The 17784-nt window shown below is 34.2% G+C and overlaps 1 long non-coding RNA gene across 1 annotated transcript; it reads left to right on the top strand.

Annotated features, from left to right (window-relative positions):
• Nucleotides 1-399: 399 nt before the first annotated feature.
• Nucleotides 400-1800, top strand: LOC144450506 (uncharacterized). The gene is made up of 2 exons (XR_013482252.1): nt 400-562; nt 1599-1800. It is a non-coding gene; the product is annotated as an uncharacterized LOC144450506 (long non-coding RNA).
• The last annotated feature ends 15984 nt before the right edge of the window (nt 1801-17784 follow it).

The raw sequence follows: 17784 nt of genomic DNA, 5'->3' as shown, positions 1-17784 counted from the left end.
AAGGAAGAGTTACATAAAAATATATACAATTACAATGTGGTGTAGTGTAGTGTAGTGTAGTGTATTGTATTACAAGTGCTTCCAGTAATGAGCATAACTTGGTGTTCTAAATTGCGGTGTCGGTGGTTGGGATAGTGTAAATAAAGAAACAAAATGTGGGAAAGTAGATCTGGTTTGATTTTCAAACTTGCCAAATTTCTCAAGGTCTGAAATTTCCACATTAACAACAACTATTGATAGTTTGTGTAGTTGAGCTAGATACATGTTTATCTGACAAACCAATATGTTATCACTCTAAAGAGATGTATAAAAATCATGATTTATTCTGTAATGTAATTCTGTGGATTTCAATTAATTGAGGTTAATATTTTCCACTTGACAGGTCTTGGTTGCTCTCAGAATTCACTATTTCTTGGGGGCTGATGACATCATAGAGAAGATGTCATGGGAACAGGACCTTTTTCTTGAGATGGATTACCTGGAAATTAAAAGACAGCGGAAAAAGAGGCAAGGCGGAGAAGTTGTGACGAGAACTGATGCAATAAACAGTGTGTTTAATATGGTACGTCAATTAAAAGTTGTCAATTTCATCCATATTATGTCTGTTGATGAAATGATTTCAGCCGTTTTTCATCGATAGTTATATCACATAACGTTGTTTATTACTTACTAATATAACTATATCATATCAGCCTTCCATTTAAGTTCAAGACAGCAGTAACTGTGTATAGACCTTGGACATTTTAGACTCAATTTCTTCAACATGTGGATTCTTCATATAAATATTATAAATATATACCCAAATTAACTACATTATATATACATAAAATTAAAAGAAGACAAGTTCGTTATTTCATTATAGATTTACACTTATATGGTCCGTTTCACCAAAAGGATCATCAAGTGTATGGGTGAGTGGGTGGGTGGACTCGCTGACTGTGTGTACACTACGAGGGTGTGTGTACAGTCAGGTGGGTCATTAACGGTTAGGTGTAAAGTCGTATATATATACTATATATTCATATAAGTATAATGTCTGACTGGAGAGAACAGTTCTCGATGCAATAGTAGTAGCAGAGCATTATAGACTTAATTCAAAAGAATAAGGATGTAATATTAGTCGTTACTCAGAGTTTCACGCCTCGAACGATCATAAATGCAGTGTATGTAAAATGTCTATGCTGGAGTAAATCACGTGAAATGGAATTTTTGAATTTTGAATTTTGAACTTCATAGAACTTCATGTATACTGTTAGTCCTCTGATGATTGGAACAGTGTGAAACAACAGTGTGAAACAACAGTGTGAAACAACAGTGTGAAACACTGTATATAACGGCTCCTATCTTGCTTGATACTGTGTTACTTTGATAAGGATAATATTATGTATATATAAAGATATAAACATAATTATTTATGATATATATAAAAACATTCCATCAATACAATTCAACTGATGCTAATTCTATCAATACATTTCAACTGATGCTAATTACATCAATACAATTCAACTGATGCTAATTACATCAATACAATTCAACTGATGCTAATTCTATCAATACAATTCAACTGATGCTAATTACCAACTCATTTATTACAGGCTCAACTTAGGAATCCTGTCGCTCCCTCACAAAATATGCAAAATGATGTCATCGTGACAGACGTAGATTAACGCATCATAATGTGATGTCATCCGACCTGACTCAGCGATATACGTTGAAGTTTTAACATTTCTTCATTCATTATTTATTTGAGGATGATTCAACTTAAATATCTTTATTTTTTGGGGAGATGTGAAGTTATTACAAGGTTGTCACTGATTGGTATATATATATATACTTTGTCATTTATTAACAATACAGTTAACAGATGTGCTTGTTTGCTTTGTTTTCTAACCAATCAGAAGGAACCTTATACAGTGCTACATATTATCTGCAATAAGTGACAGTATGGGGCCGAGTTTGCTTTGTTTTCTAACCAATCAGAATGAACCTTATAAAGTGCTACATATTATCTGCAACAAGTGACAGTATAGGTCCTTGTTTCCTTTGTTTTCTAACCAATCAGAATGAACCTTATGCAGTGCTTCACATTATCTTCAAAAAGTGACAGTATGGGGCCTTGTTTGCTTTGTTTTCTAACCAATCAGAATAAACCTTATAAAGTACTTCACATTATCTTCAAAAAGTGACAGTATGGGGCCTTGTTTGCTTTGTTTTCTAACCAATCAGAATAAACCTTATAAAGTGCTTCACATTATCTTTGAACTTTTAATATTCAAAATGATGAGATTTATGTTTTGAAAATAATAGTCACTGCATCATATGTAAAAAGAAAAGTTTGGAACTTTAGTGAGTTATTAATTCTACTGTAGCATTGTGGGTATTCTAAGTCATGTTAATTGTTATAGATAGTTACCATTATAGATTGTATGTTTGGGAATTATAACTTTACCAATTCTACTGTAGCATTGGGGTATTCTAAGACAAGTTAATTGTTATAGATAGTTGCCATTATAGATTGTATGTTTGGGAATTATAATTTTACCAATTCTACTGTAGCATTGGGGTATTCTAAGACAAGTTAATTGTTATAGATAGTTGCCATTATAGATTGTATGTTTGGGAATTATAACTTTACCAATTCTATTGTAGCATTGGGGTATTCTAAGACATGTTAATTGTTATAGATAGTTACCATTACAGATTGTATGTTTGGGAATTATAACTTTACCAATTCTATTGTAGCATTGGGGTATTCTAAGACATGTTAATTGTTATAGATAGTTACCATTACAGATTGTATGTTTGGGAATTATAATTTTACCAATTCTACTGTAGCATTGGGGTATTCTAAGACATGTTAATTGTTATAGATAGTTACCATTACAGATTGTATGTTTGGGAATTATAATTTTACCAATTCTACTGTAGCATTGGGGTATTCTAAGACATGTTAATTGTTATAGATAGTTACCATTATAGATTGTATGTTTGGGAATTATAATTTTACCAATTCTACTGTAGCATTGGGGTATTCTAAGACAAGTAAATTGTTATAGATAGTTACCATTATAGATTGTATGTTTGGGAATTATAACTTTACCAATTCTACTGTAGCATTGGGGTATTCTAAGACATGTTAATTGTTATAGATAGTTACCATTATAGATTGTATGTTTGGGAATTATAACTTTACCAATTCTACTGTAGCATTGGGGTATTCTAAGACAAGTTAATTGTTATAGATAGTTACCATTATAGATTGTATGTTTGGGAATTATAACTTTACCAATTCTATTGTAGCATTGGGGTATTCTAAGACAAGTTAATTGTTATAGATAGTTACCATTATAGATTGTATGTTTGGGAATTATAACTTGTTGAAATAGTGTGCAACTTGAATTCAATTGTTTTGTAAAGTGTGTATATAAGGGTTATTGCAATTTATCTGTGCTACAATGTAAGAATGTCTTTTGTCTGTGAAATTCCACAAAAAATGTATATTTTTTTTAGCCAAAATATGCAATCATACAACATTCGTTATAATTTTAGCATTTCATTTTCATCAGTCCAGATATTATATGCTGATAATATAGTCTCACTCAAAAAAGGAGAGTTGTAATGATATGATCTATACATTAATATCTAATGAAAAATACATGAGATTATTATGACAAGGACATCATCACAATTATAGGTAAATAAAGTTATGTAGTTGCAATAGTACAACATGACGTTATGCGCAGCCTCACTGAATATAACAGTGATCATAATATTGTTAATTTTAGTTTTCATTTACTTGTTACATACCAAAGTGTTACATGTATTGATGTCTACACTTCAGTGTAAAGAGACTATGTGTCTAATTAATATTTGTATGTCTATGCAATAATTCCGTCCTTCAAATATAAGATACAGTAAACAAGATGGAATATTTCCTTTGTTCACCTCTATGTCAATCATGAAGTTATTGTACCTTGCACAAGCAAATTAAGTTGAACAAAAAAATAGGGAATTTATACCCTGGTTGTTCTATGTCACAACAACACATGTCTATACGCCACTGGTTCTGCTGTGTTTGAATGTTCAAAAATGAAAGTAAAACAGAATCAGTAACTTCAATTTGTTAACATTGCAATTGGATAGTGATGTCTCACAAATTCAGTTCTTGAGGACTCTAAGGTGATGTCAGTCAACTCGATACATGTTCCTTTGTTAAATTGTACACAGTATAGATACATACTGCAATGTATCTTTATGGATCACACATTATACATTTACTTTATATAATATAAACAGATATGTGAACTTTTAAATTTTACCACTCAGAACGATTTAAAATTTGAATAATGTCTATATACTATATAGTAGTACTTTGCTTGTTGCCAGGATCATCTCATTTACCAAGGGTACTAGGAAAATGAGCATATACCTAGCTGACGATTACGTGTATACGATATGGTTTATTGGTGTATACTAGGAATAATTACTGCTATATTTGCCAATTGATTGTAAATTTATAATTATAGAACCACTGAATTCAGGTGTATAATGTAACAGCACAGCGTGTTAATAACTTTAATGGTAACAGCACAGCGTGTTAATAACTTTACTGGTAACAGCACAGTGTGTTAATAACTTTACTGGTAACAGCACAGTGTATTAATAACTTTACTGGTAACAGCACAGTGTATTAATAACTTTACTGGTAACAGCACAGTGTGTTAATAACTTTACTGGTAACAGCACAGTGTGTGTGTTAATAACTTTACTGGTAGCACAGTGTGTTAATAACTTTAATGGTAACAGCACAGTGTGTTAATAACTTTACTGGTAACAGCACAGTGTGTTAATAACTTTACTTGTAACAGCACAGTGTGTTAATAACTTTACTGGTAACAGCACAGTGTGTTAATAACTTTACTGGTAACAGCACAGTGTGTTAATAACTTTACTGGTAACAGCACAGTGTGTTAATAACTTTACTGGTAATAGCACAGTGTGTTAATAACTTTACTGGTAACAGCACAGTGTGTTAATAACTTTACTGGTAACAGCAGAGCGTGTTAATAATTTTAATGGTAACAGGATAGTGTGTTAACTGTACTGGTAACAATTTTCAAGTTTGTGTTTGGAACAAGTTTAATTGGATACTATCCTGGAATTTCTGACAGCACATTGAGTCAGTGACAAAGACAGAAGATATTGCAGTCAAAAAATTCAAGTTTGTTTTAGAAACAACAGTCCAATTCTATTCAGGAATTTCTGATTGTACATTGAATAGTGACAAAGACTTTAAGTATGCAGTCAAAAATTTCAAGATTTGTGTTTGAAACAACAGATTAATCCAATAGTATAGCATTGATGACACTGATGACATTGATGACACTGATCGATATTTCATTTGAATGTTTGTAGATGTTGTGTGTGAATAAAGACATATTTAACATATCCCATTTGGTACTGTGCGTCTATCTGATGAACGGATACATGAATGTTGCCCAGGAACCCAATTCAACAATAAATAGACAGTTGCTGATAGGAAATCTATTCATCAGTAAATAGACAGTTGTTGATAGGAAATCTATTCAACAGTAAATAGACAGTTGTTGATAGGAAAGCTATTCATCAGTAAATAGACAGTTGTTGATAGGAAATCTATTCATCAGTAAATAGACAGTTGTTGATAGGAAATCTATTCATCAGTAAATAAACAGTTTGCTGATAGGAAATCTATTCATCAGTAAATAGACAGTTGCTGATAGGAAATCTATTCATCAGTAAATAAACAGTTTGCTGATAGGAAATCTATTCATCAGTAAATAGACAGTTGCTGATAGGAAATCTATTCATCGGTAAATAGACAGTTGCTGATAGGAAATCTATTCATCAGTAAATAGACAGTTGCTGATAGGAAATCTATTCATCGGTAAATAGACAGTTGCTGATAGGAAATCTAATTATCAGTAAATAGACAGTTGCTGATAGGAAATCTATTCATCAGTAAATAGACAGATAGGAAATCTAATTATGTTTTTACATTTCTCTGTAAGACTAAACAAACTTAACCAAAATTCATCACATCATTATTAGATCAGTATTAAGCCTAATAAATAAAAGTGTGGTTCCGATTCGGCACAATTTTAGAATATTTTATTTTATAATATTTTTTTAATGTGTGAGTGTCTAAGTTCGGGTTTTCCATTGTTTTCCAAATGGTCTCTGTGTAGTTTATTTCTTTCTATAAGATGTACAGCCATTACAGATTGGAAGAACAGTTTCATAGTGTCTTTTTAAGTTGATGTTAGTTTGCATAATCACCATTTCTCATGAGACCACACTTTTTGTGAGTTTATTGCTTTTTTATGAATGATTTATAAGCTAGCACTAACAATATAACCTTGGATTGAGTGTTACGTTTATAGTCTAAGTCATCACATATAATTATAGAATAATCCATTTTAGTAAAATTTGCCTAATATTGTTTTACATTCAATATAATTCATGTTTACATGAATTTCAACCAAAAGACAATGTGATTATCATGAAGGTATGATATAAATAGTCTTAAATGGATGCGGTGAAAATTAATACGTATAGCATAGTAGACATAGTATAAGGTAAATTTGGTGTTACCAATTCTTCCGTTATGACCCTGTCCCTACCTATTACAGAATGTATTAATCCTTCGTCTAGTAGTGAATAATTGCTCACCCAGAAAACCAGACTCTATATAACTATTACGGCCACAGGTACTGTTGAGATACTTCGATGAAAATGAGGTTTATATTCTTATGCAGTCTGCTCACTTATTTCATCCATTCTGTCTTCACTGATTATGGGTACATTCCCCTTCCTGGTAGTGATAATGGTAATGGTAATGATAATGGTGATGGTAATGGTAAGTGTAAATATCCAATCAAAATCCAAATTTGAGATTATCATATACAACGCAGATCAATTGCTTGTGAAGAACATTGTAGCGCACAGTACTGACTGCACTACAAAAGTTTAATGTTTATAAACTTTTTAAGGTAATATACATAGAAATGTCAAACTTTAAACCTCAGAAATGCTTTTCTATCAATTTGAAGAGTGTGATTGTCCTGTTACTAGTTTCAATAAGTTACACTCTTTAAATGCTGACATGGCGAGTTACAGACTTTAAAATTTTGACATGGCGAGTTAGTCTTTAAATGTTGACATGGCGAGTTACAATCTTTACTAACATCCCTTAATGTGTACATAACTAAATGGACATGAATGCAGATTTGGTGATTTGACAAGAAATTATATTTGATTTGATTTGATTTGAGGGTTGTCGGTGGCCAAGTGGATAAACCACTTGCCTCTTACCACTGCAGTCGGGGTTCGAACCCCATTCAGGGTTCGATTAAATTTACCCCGCTGTAAGTAAGAAGAGTGTCGTTCAGTTTGACTCTACCGAACAACGCAGGTTTTCCCCGGGTATTCCGGTTTCCTCCTGCATTAACACTGAACCCATGAGGGATGGTCCCCACTGGACTTCTTGGGAGACAAGTGTTTAAATGCTTAAAGAACTGATATATCCAGTATAAATAAAGATTATTATTATTATTATTACAATGGCATAAATGGGGACCAAATCAGTTTGCAGACACAAATGATGGCACGACAGCCATGGAATGGAGAATCTCATTTATATTTACATAAATAACTGTACATTGCACCATTTACAACAATATCGTCACACGAATGTCACAATACAGCAATTCAGACAAATTGCATAACGTAGATTACGTTAATGAACTAAATACAACCCATAACACCAATTTGAAAGTAAAACGTTTTCTGTATGTACCATAATCGTTTATAACATCCATAGTATACTGGTTCATTTCCTAATTGACCACATTAGAAACATGCTAGGCTTGTAAATAAACCAATTCAAACATTATACTTTTATACTTCCAGTGAATGCTATAAATGAGTGTAGCACATAGAGAAAGTGCTTTAATTCAGTGTTACTTGTTTGGTGGGCTTCTTCTCTTGTGTGCAGTGGGGTGTCACAAATATATTCATGTATGCTCAAAACTAATTTGACCAATTAAATAAAGTACATTCTAAAGGTCACTGAAATAATTAACCAGGGTGTTTCCTTGAGTGCATAATTGTGACAATTATATGCATCAATGCTCACTAGAGTAGTATGTAAATTTGATTCAAAGATACAAAGGCATCATTCGAGATTATTGTTGATGGCACTATCATTTTAGTAAAAACAAATTACCTCATGTGTGGCGAACTAAACAACTTACTTTTGTTGTATTTTCATTTTACAGAAGATAAATATGCTTTGTTTGATGAGCGTAAGACACCATATTTGGCAGCAACTGCATGTTATAAACGTGGGATGACTTTTGCTACCATAACAAGTGAACATATACAAACAGACATAACAAACTTGGCAACCACACAAGGTTTCAACCGTGACATTTTCATCAATGCCTTTCGTCTCTATGACAACACTGCATACAAAACGCTAGATGGCAGAGTGATTGAGTATACAAACTGGGGTGCTGGTCAACCATCTGAGCAGGGTTTGTGTGTTACACTGAAGTGAGTATACAAACGTGCTAGTCGACCATTTGAGCAGGGTTTTTCTGTTACACTGAAGTGAGTATAGAAACTGGGGTGCTGGTGAACCATCTGGGCAGGGTTTGTGTGTTACACTGAAGTGAGTATACAAACTGGGGTGCTGGTCAACCATCTGAGCAGGGTTTGTGTGTTACACGGAAGTGAGTACAAACGTGCTAGTCAACCATCTGAGCAGGGTTTTTCTGTTACACTGAAGTGAGTATACAAACGTGCTAGTCAACCATTTGAGCAGAGTTTGTGTGTTTAACACTGAAGTGAGTATACAAACTGGGGTGCTGGTCAACCATCTGAGCAGGGTTTGTGTGTTACACGGAAGTGAGTACAAACGTGCTAGTCAACCATCTGAGCAGGGTTTTTCTGTTACACTGAAGTGAGTATACAAACGTGCTAGTCAACCATTTGAGCAGGGTTTGTATGTTTAACACTGAAGTGAGTATACAAACTGGGGTGCTGGTCAACCATCTGAGCAGGGTTTGTGTGTTACACTGAAGTGAGTATACAAACTGGGGTGCTGGTCAACCATCTGAGCAGGGTTTGTGTGTTACACTGAAGCGAGTATACAAACGTGCTAGTCGACCATTTCAGCAGGGTTTGTGTGGTACACTGAAGCGAGTATACAAACGTGCTCGTCAACCATTTGAGCAGGGTTTGTTTGTTTAACACTGAAGTGAGTATACAAACTGGGGTGCTGGTCAACCATCTGAGCAGGGTTTGTGTGTTACACTGAAGTGAGTATACAAACTGGGGTGCTAGTCAACCATCTGAGCAGGGTTTGTGTGGTACACTGAAGTGAGTACAAACGTGCTAGTCAACCATCTGAGCAGGGTTTGTGCGTTACTCTGAAGTGATGGATTCATCATGAAATTACATTCACGGCAGGGTAGGGTCTTTGGTGGAAAGCTTTCAATCTAAATCAGTGTTTACACCATTTCATTACAGGGTGATTATAACCAAGTCACCACTATTACCCATGTGTGTAATTGGCCACATATAACAACACATTGGGATTTAGTTTGTGGCTTCTGATAGCTTGCTTGCCTTAGTAGTTTGATATTTGATTGTATCTGAAGATGAAGTTATTTTCAAAAAGAATTAAACAATATGCTAAAGAAACCTGTCTTTATCCAAAATAGGTATGATGCGGGGTTTACCTGGACTTCCACCGAGTGCTATGAAACTGGAAGTTACGTCTGTGAGGCAGGGGGTAAGTTGCTATCATAATATCAAATGATAAGACATATTTGATTAATACACTGTGTTTCATTCACCTCTCGCTCTCTCTCTCTCTCTCTCTCTCTCTCTCTCTCTCTCTCTCTCTCTCTCTCTCTCTCTCTCTCTCACACACACACACAAACTGGTATTTATCTTTCACTTCTTGTACACTGACTATCTCATTATTTTCTTATCATCCAAAACTTAACTTTATATTTCCTTGAATATCTTTTTGTTTCCCTTTGTACGGTCAACGCTTGCAAACATCCTTGTATGTGAGTAGTGAATTCATAGAATGTTACAGAAATGTAGTATGGACTGCCACCTTGATGAATGTTGAAGGAGCACTACACATCTGGCAGTGTTTTTAATATTTCAATTCAAGTGATTTGAAAAATGACAATATTTGAAAATTAAATCTTGAAAAGTATATTACATAAATTAAATTCTTCACTAACTTTCTAATGATTTTGTATGAACTGTTCATGTCCATATTTTGAGTAGAGAAAACTAATACCATTTGTCTGTTTTTTTTGTAGTGTTGATAGATAGTACCATCAGCTTGATGTTGGTTAACTACCGAACAACTACTCTGTATCCCAGAACACCTGCCAAGGCTTACAGTGTATGTGAAGATAAAGGTCTACGACTGGCAAATGATGTGAGTGATGTAACCCATACTGCAATACTCAACAAAATCATTCTAGCAGGAACATGGCGCGTCTCATACAATATTGATGCAAAGCTAGACAACGGTGTTGTCAAAGATTACCAAGGCAATGTATTGGATTACGAACACTGGGCACCAGGAGAACCTAGCATCAATAATGGTTGTATATATCTAATGTAAGCCAAATGACGTATTTGACATCATATATCACAAAACAAAGCATTTGATTAAACCATATGCCAAGAAACATAACGTTGGTTGGCCAATGGTAAACTGTATTACATCCTTCAATATGATATTTTGCTATCATTTCATGTACATACATTCGGGATATTTGCCGGGATAAGTGATGCTTATTTTGCCCACAAGGAGAAATTGTACTTCGCCAAAAAATGCTATGTTTGCAAGGAGTTGTCATATTTTGCCGAACCTATTTAGATGAAATTTCTTTATTACAAAGAACAGATATATGCCCCATTAATATGAGTCCACTTTACATGCAATACATGTATTAATGTCGAAATATGAGCGTGTTTGCCTTTTAATACGATATCCAATGCAAACGTCAATATTGGGGCATTACCTCACAGGTTGTTGCCATTTCTATTCATTTACTAATTACTATGGTGTTGTACTACATTATTTTCAGGTAAAGTCTATCATATCACATGGTCTATACATTATACAGTTACTGATAATAATAAACCACTGATGTCAAATACGTAGGGAAGTTATGTCATTAAACGACTAATAGTTACAATTTCTATTTCTAAGATGTTACAGCAATGACAAATAACCTCTTAGACAATGCTCCGAGTTCAATTGTTTTGACCATGTATAAGACTTACCTCGTTATTACGGATGCGAATAAACTATCTTTGCGACAATGGTAAGCCATGTCAAATGATAAAATTGAATATTGTATATATCTCGGTAGGTGTATTAATTGTAGTCAAAGCATTGTGTAAATAATATATACTGCTCCAAACTTAGGATTCCATAAACAGCTGCGGACATTCCAGGACATTTTTCATGTTAATGTACAGGCTGAATGTAAATGCTTTAATAGCCCCTTCTAGACGTAATGGATCATCCTACCTGAGGCAGTCATGAGTCCTACCTGAGGTAGGATAGGTTTGTGTCTACATGTAGGAAGGTTATGGCGTAGATGTCGCGCCTTCCGTCATGACAGTACACAGGACGACGTCAGGAGGGTTTCAGGAAACCTCTCAAAGGTGTCCTAAGTCAGGATGGTTTCAGGACTGGTGCAGGATGCATTTGCGTCTACACGGGCTTCAAACTATCCTATAGTCCTGCCTCAGGTAGGATTTTTAATGCCGTGTAGATGGGCGCTAGTGTCTGACTTGCTTACTTAGTTAAAGATGTTTTAGCTTTAACTGAAAAGTACAGGACATTTTTTCTACAAATCAAGTGACCTTATTGTCCTTTAACTACTCAGGAAAGAAGAGGCATTTCATTGGGGCGTGAGCGACTGTAGCACAAAAAGAGCATATATCTGCGAAATAACAGGTATGTTAATTACCCAACAACAATCATTCCTTTGATGATGGAGACACACAATAACAACTAAAGGACATACATAGTTAGTTTATTCACTGTACTAGTTAAATATAGATACACACAACACATGAAAGGGGTACCACTAACATAAGTATCACACACTAAAATAAAAGTCAATAAGTACAGAGGGTCCACCAAAGGCAGATGGTATATAATTATATTAACAGTTCAGAACTGGAGTCAAAAACACTGAAAATTTAAACACTTCGGATTTAGGACAGTGTATAAGAATGAACACCCGACTGTAAAGATTTCAGTAGCACGTTTCTTTATTTTTGACTTTCGTCTTTCAAATGAGTTTTTAAAATGTTTTTTCCATACATACATACATACATACATACATACATTCATACATTCATACATACACACACACACACATACATACATACATTCATACACACACACACACACATACATACATACATACATACATACATACATACATACATACATACATACACACATACCGGAAGGCAGGCAGGCACACAGACAGATAGGCAGACAGACACGGATGGATAGATAGATAGATTGACAAGACAGACACACTGACTGATGGATTGATAGATAACACAGACAGACAAGACAGACTGATAGATGGAAAATAATCTAAACATTTTTTTCACCTGTATGGTTACAACACATTCATAATAAAAATTAAGAATTAACACCTGACTTCAAAGATTTCAGAAGCATATTTCTTAATTTTTGACTTTCGTCTCTCAAATGACTTTTTAAATTGTTTGTGACTTTTATAATTGTTTGTTTTTTTCCACAGAAGTAAAAGTAGAAGTAACTCATTAAATAATTAATAAGATAGCTAATTGTTCATTAAAACCAACAGAAGATAGAACAGTTGAAATAGATTTTGGAAATGTTGTTTATACGTCCCTGGTACTGACGACTACTTTTACGTGAAATTCGCTTTAATAGACTTTCTATGAATGACAAATATCACCCTTTGGGCAATTGGTCGAAGAAGTGTCACTCAAACTATTAGGCCTAACCCAAAAAAATAGCGCCAATGGCATTGTAGCACAACTGTACACTTTTTAACATGCTGATCCATACTAGGTATAGGTGTTCATTTGCTGAATGACTATCCAGTTGCCTATCAAACCCTCTTGTTATCTTTGCAATATATGCGATAATTTGGCTGTTGCTATGGGTGTGGTCATATTGCTAGACATATCTGCATACATTTTTTGAATGTTTGTTCCCTTGTCTAGAATCCCTGATGTTGTCTTTGCAATATAAATGATTTGGTTGTTGCCATGGGCATGGTCTTGTTGCTAGGGATATGTGCATACACTTTTTAAATGTTTATTCACTTGTCTAAGAATCCCCGTTATCTTTGTTAAATACACCACCGTTTAGCTGTTGCTATGGGCGTGTTCATGGTTGCTAGGGAAATTTGCATACATTTTTTGAATGTTGACTTACTTGCCTACCAGGTGACATTATTTAACCAAAATATACTTCCTGGCATTTGGTTGTTGATAAGGGCGTGGGTCATGGTTGCTAGGGCCGATTGTGTCAAAATGTTTTCAAGAAAATCTGCAGAATAACACTTCAAGAAACATGTCACCAAGTTTCAGTCTCATTGACAAAGTACTTTTTGAGATATAACTTTTTGACCAAAATTCACATTTTTCACCTAATTTGCATATCACTGATGAAATAATTATATATGCTTAATAATATCTTTAGTATATACCCCAGGTGTATCCCCATTAAATTTCAGCCCAATCTGCTAGGTAGTTTTGAAACTAAAGATTTTTGACCAAAAAGACATTTTAGCCCTAATATGCATATCACTGATGGGATCATAATGTCGTGAACAGTTCTTAATTTAAACACCCTTAACAATGTTCCCATCAAATTTTAAACCGATCTGTCCAGTAGTTTTTGAGTTTAAGTTTTTTGACCAAAAATCACATTTTTTATACAAAGCACACACTGGTAGTGAGATCACTTTGATTTGAACAATTTCCAAACTAGACACCCATGGAAATACACCCACCAAATATCAGGGCAATCGGTCCAGTGGTTTTTGACTTTAGGTTGTTTACACACACACACACACACACAGACAGACAGACAGACACTTACGTGCACCAAATATCAGGGCAATTGGTTTTTTGGTTTTTGACTGTTATTAACACACACACACACACACTTTACCATGCCTATAGCACTACTGAACCTTATCAGCGAGTTGTGCTAAAAATTGTATGGTTCCCTACACTCAATTTTAGAATAGGTGGGTAGACTTTTTATTTATTTTTGTAGTTATTGTTTTCCAAATGGTCTCTGTGTTATTGGTTTCTTCCCATCAGATGTACAGCCATTACAGATTCTTGCGAGACTACACATTTTTTCATGATTTTATTCTTTTTTTTCTTGAATACATAAATAAAGTTCAGGGCCAGCATGAAAAACTAGGTGGAGTCGGGTAACCGGAACCAAACATTATTTTTTAAGGTCTTAATATAAGTATAATATCCCCGGTATGGCAAAAATTTAAAGAAAAGGTTTGTTTCCGAAAACTTTAATTTGTAAAAGATAAGATAGTTGTCGGTCACATTACTTCTGTGAGATGGTCACATTACTTCTGTGAGAGTGTGATGAGGTGTAACAGAAGACAATTAAGCCTTAAGTAGACAAACACGGTTTGCCGACTGTACTACTATAGTCTAAAAAGTTAATTCTCTCTGGAATATGATTTTTTTGCAAATGTGAACACAGATGAGACAAAGGCGTGAAGTTGGATAAATTGATATCTCAACAGATATCATATAGTTGTGAGAACCATCCATAAACTTTCATTTAAACTTTTCGATGGGGTTCTTAAACAAACTTATATCTGCTCACCCCAAGACACCCACACAACAAATTTCAACTCAATTGGCCAAGTAGTTTTAGGAAAGGAGATGACAGTAGAAAGTTGACAGATGGACAACAGACAATGACAGAGAATCAATCTAACCCTTAAGATCTGCTCAGCCGTCAATGACAACTGAGGTAAATTAACATATTAATAATTGCAACATTCTTGCCACTCTCTTTGAACCCATTGTCAGTTTTGATGAGACATTTTAATGGCATAACAATATATTACATACACTTTTCTCATGCTGTTTAGGTGTAGAAAGCCTTGGATGTTGGAAAAGCAGAGTGTTAGACCTGACCATTCCTTCCCTTGAAGGTATGGACACAATACTAGATGGTTATTACAAGAATCGTAATAATCCCATAACGAAATGTCAAACAGTTGCTGCATCCAGGGGCTATAGTGTATTTGCTATCCAGGATGGGGGAATGTGTCTTTCTAGTGGGCATGCTGAAGAGACTTATCAGCAATATGGACCAGCAGAGACATGTCCTCTTGATGGAAAAGGAGATCAATTAATCAACAACGTTTACAGAATTACAACAGGTTGGTAGACATAATTATAACAGGTTGGTAGACATAATTATAACGGGTTGGTAGACATAATTATAACGGGTTGGTAGACATAATTATAACGGGTTGGTAGACATAATTATAACGGGTTGGTAGACATAATTATAACAGGTTGGTAGACAGAATTACAACAAGTTGGTAGACATAATTATAACGGGTTGGTAGACAGTATTATAACGGGTTGGTAGACATAATTATAACAAGTTGGTAGACATAATTATAACGGGTTGGTAGACATAATTATAACAAGTTGGTAGACATAATTATAACAAGTTGGTAGACATAATTATAACGGGTTGGTAGACATAATTATAACAGGTTGGTAGACATAATTATAACAGGTTGGTAGACATAATTATAACAGGTTGGTAGACATAATTATAACAGGTTGGTAGACATAATTATAACGGGTTGGTAGACATAATTATAACGGGTTGGTAGACATAATTATAACAGGTTGGTAGACAGATATACAACAGGTTGGTAGACATAATTATAACAGGTTGGTAGACATAATTATAACGGGTTGGTAGACATAATTATAACAGGTTGGTAGACATAATTATAACAGGTTGGTAGACATAATTATAACGGGTTGGTAGACATAATTATAACAGGTTGGTAGACATAATTATAACGGGTTGGTAGACATAATTATAACAAGTTGGTAGACATAATTATAACAGGTTGGTAGACATAATTATAACAGGTTGGTAGACATAATTATAACGGGTTGGTAGACATAATTATAACGGGTTGGTAGACATAATTATAACGGGTTGGTAGACATAATTATAACGGGTTGGTAGACATAATTATAACAAGTTGGTAGACATAATTATAACGGGTTGGTAGACATAATTATAACGGGTTGGTAGACATAATTATAACAGGTTGGTAGACATAATTATAACGGGTTGGTAGACATAATTATAACGGGTTGGTAGACATAATTATAACAGGTTGGTAGACATAATTATAACAGGTTGGTAGACATAATTATAACGGGTTGGTAGACATAATTATAACAGGTTGGTAGACATAATTATAACGGGTTGGTAGACATAATTATAACAGGTTGGTAGACATAATTATAACGGGTTGGTAGACATAATTATAACAAGTTGGTAGACATAATTATAACAGGTTGGTAGACATAATTATAACAAGTTGGTAGACATAATTATAACAGGTTGGTAGACAATTATAACGGGTTGGTAGACATAATTATAACGGGTTGGTAGACATAATTATAACGGGTTGGTAGACATAATTATAACAAGTTGGTAGACATAATTATAACAGGTTGGTAGACATAATTATAACAGGTTGGTAGACATAATTATAACAGGTTGGTAGACATAATTATAACAGGTTGGTAGACATAATTATAACAGGTTGGTAGACATAATTATAACGGGTTGGTAGACATAATTACAACGGGTTGGTAGACATAATTATAACGGGTTGGTAGACATAATTATAACAAGTTGGTAGACATAATTATAACAGGTTGGTAGACATAATTATAACAAGTTGGTAGACATAATTATAACAGGTTGGTAGACATAATTATAACAGGTTGGTAGACATAATTATAACGGGTTGGTAGACATAATTATAACAAGTTGGTAGACATAATTATAACAGGTTGGTAGACATAATTATAACAAGTTGGTAGACATAATTATAACAGGTTGGTAGACATAATTATAACAGGTTGGTAGACATAATTATAACGGGTTGGTAGACATAATTATAACGGGTTGGTAGACATAATTATAACGGGTTGGTAGACATAATTATAACAGGTTGGTAGACATAATTATAACAAGTTGGTAGACATAATTATAACAGGTTGGTAGACATAATTATAACAGGTTGGTAGACATAATTATAACGGGTTGGTAGACATAATTATAACGGGTTGGTAGACATAATTATAACGGGTTGGTAGACATAATTACAACAGGTTGGAAGACATAACTACAACAGGTTGGTAGACATAACTACAACAGGTTGATAGACAGAATTATAACAGGTTGGTAGACAGATATACAACAGGTTGATAGACAGAATTACAACAGGTTGGTAGACATAACTACAACAGGTTGGTAGACATAATTACAACAGGTTGGTAGACAGATATACAACAGGTTGATAGACATAATTATAACAAGTTGGTAGACATAATTATAACAGGTTGGTAGACATAATTATA

This window comes from Glandiceps talaboti, chromosome 20 (genome assembly GCF_964340395.1).
Source record: "Glandiceps talaboti chromosome 20, keGlaTala1.1, whole genome shotgun sequence".
Classification (NCBI taxonomy): domain Eukaryota; kingdom Metazoa; phylum Hemichordata; class Enteropneusta; family Spengelidae; genus Glandiceps; species Glandiceps talaboti.
Note: the sequence above shows the minus strand (reverse complement) of the source record. Positions and strands in the feature narration are given on the sequence as shown.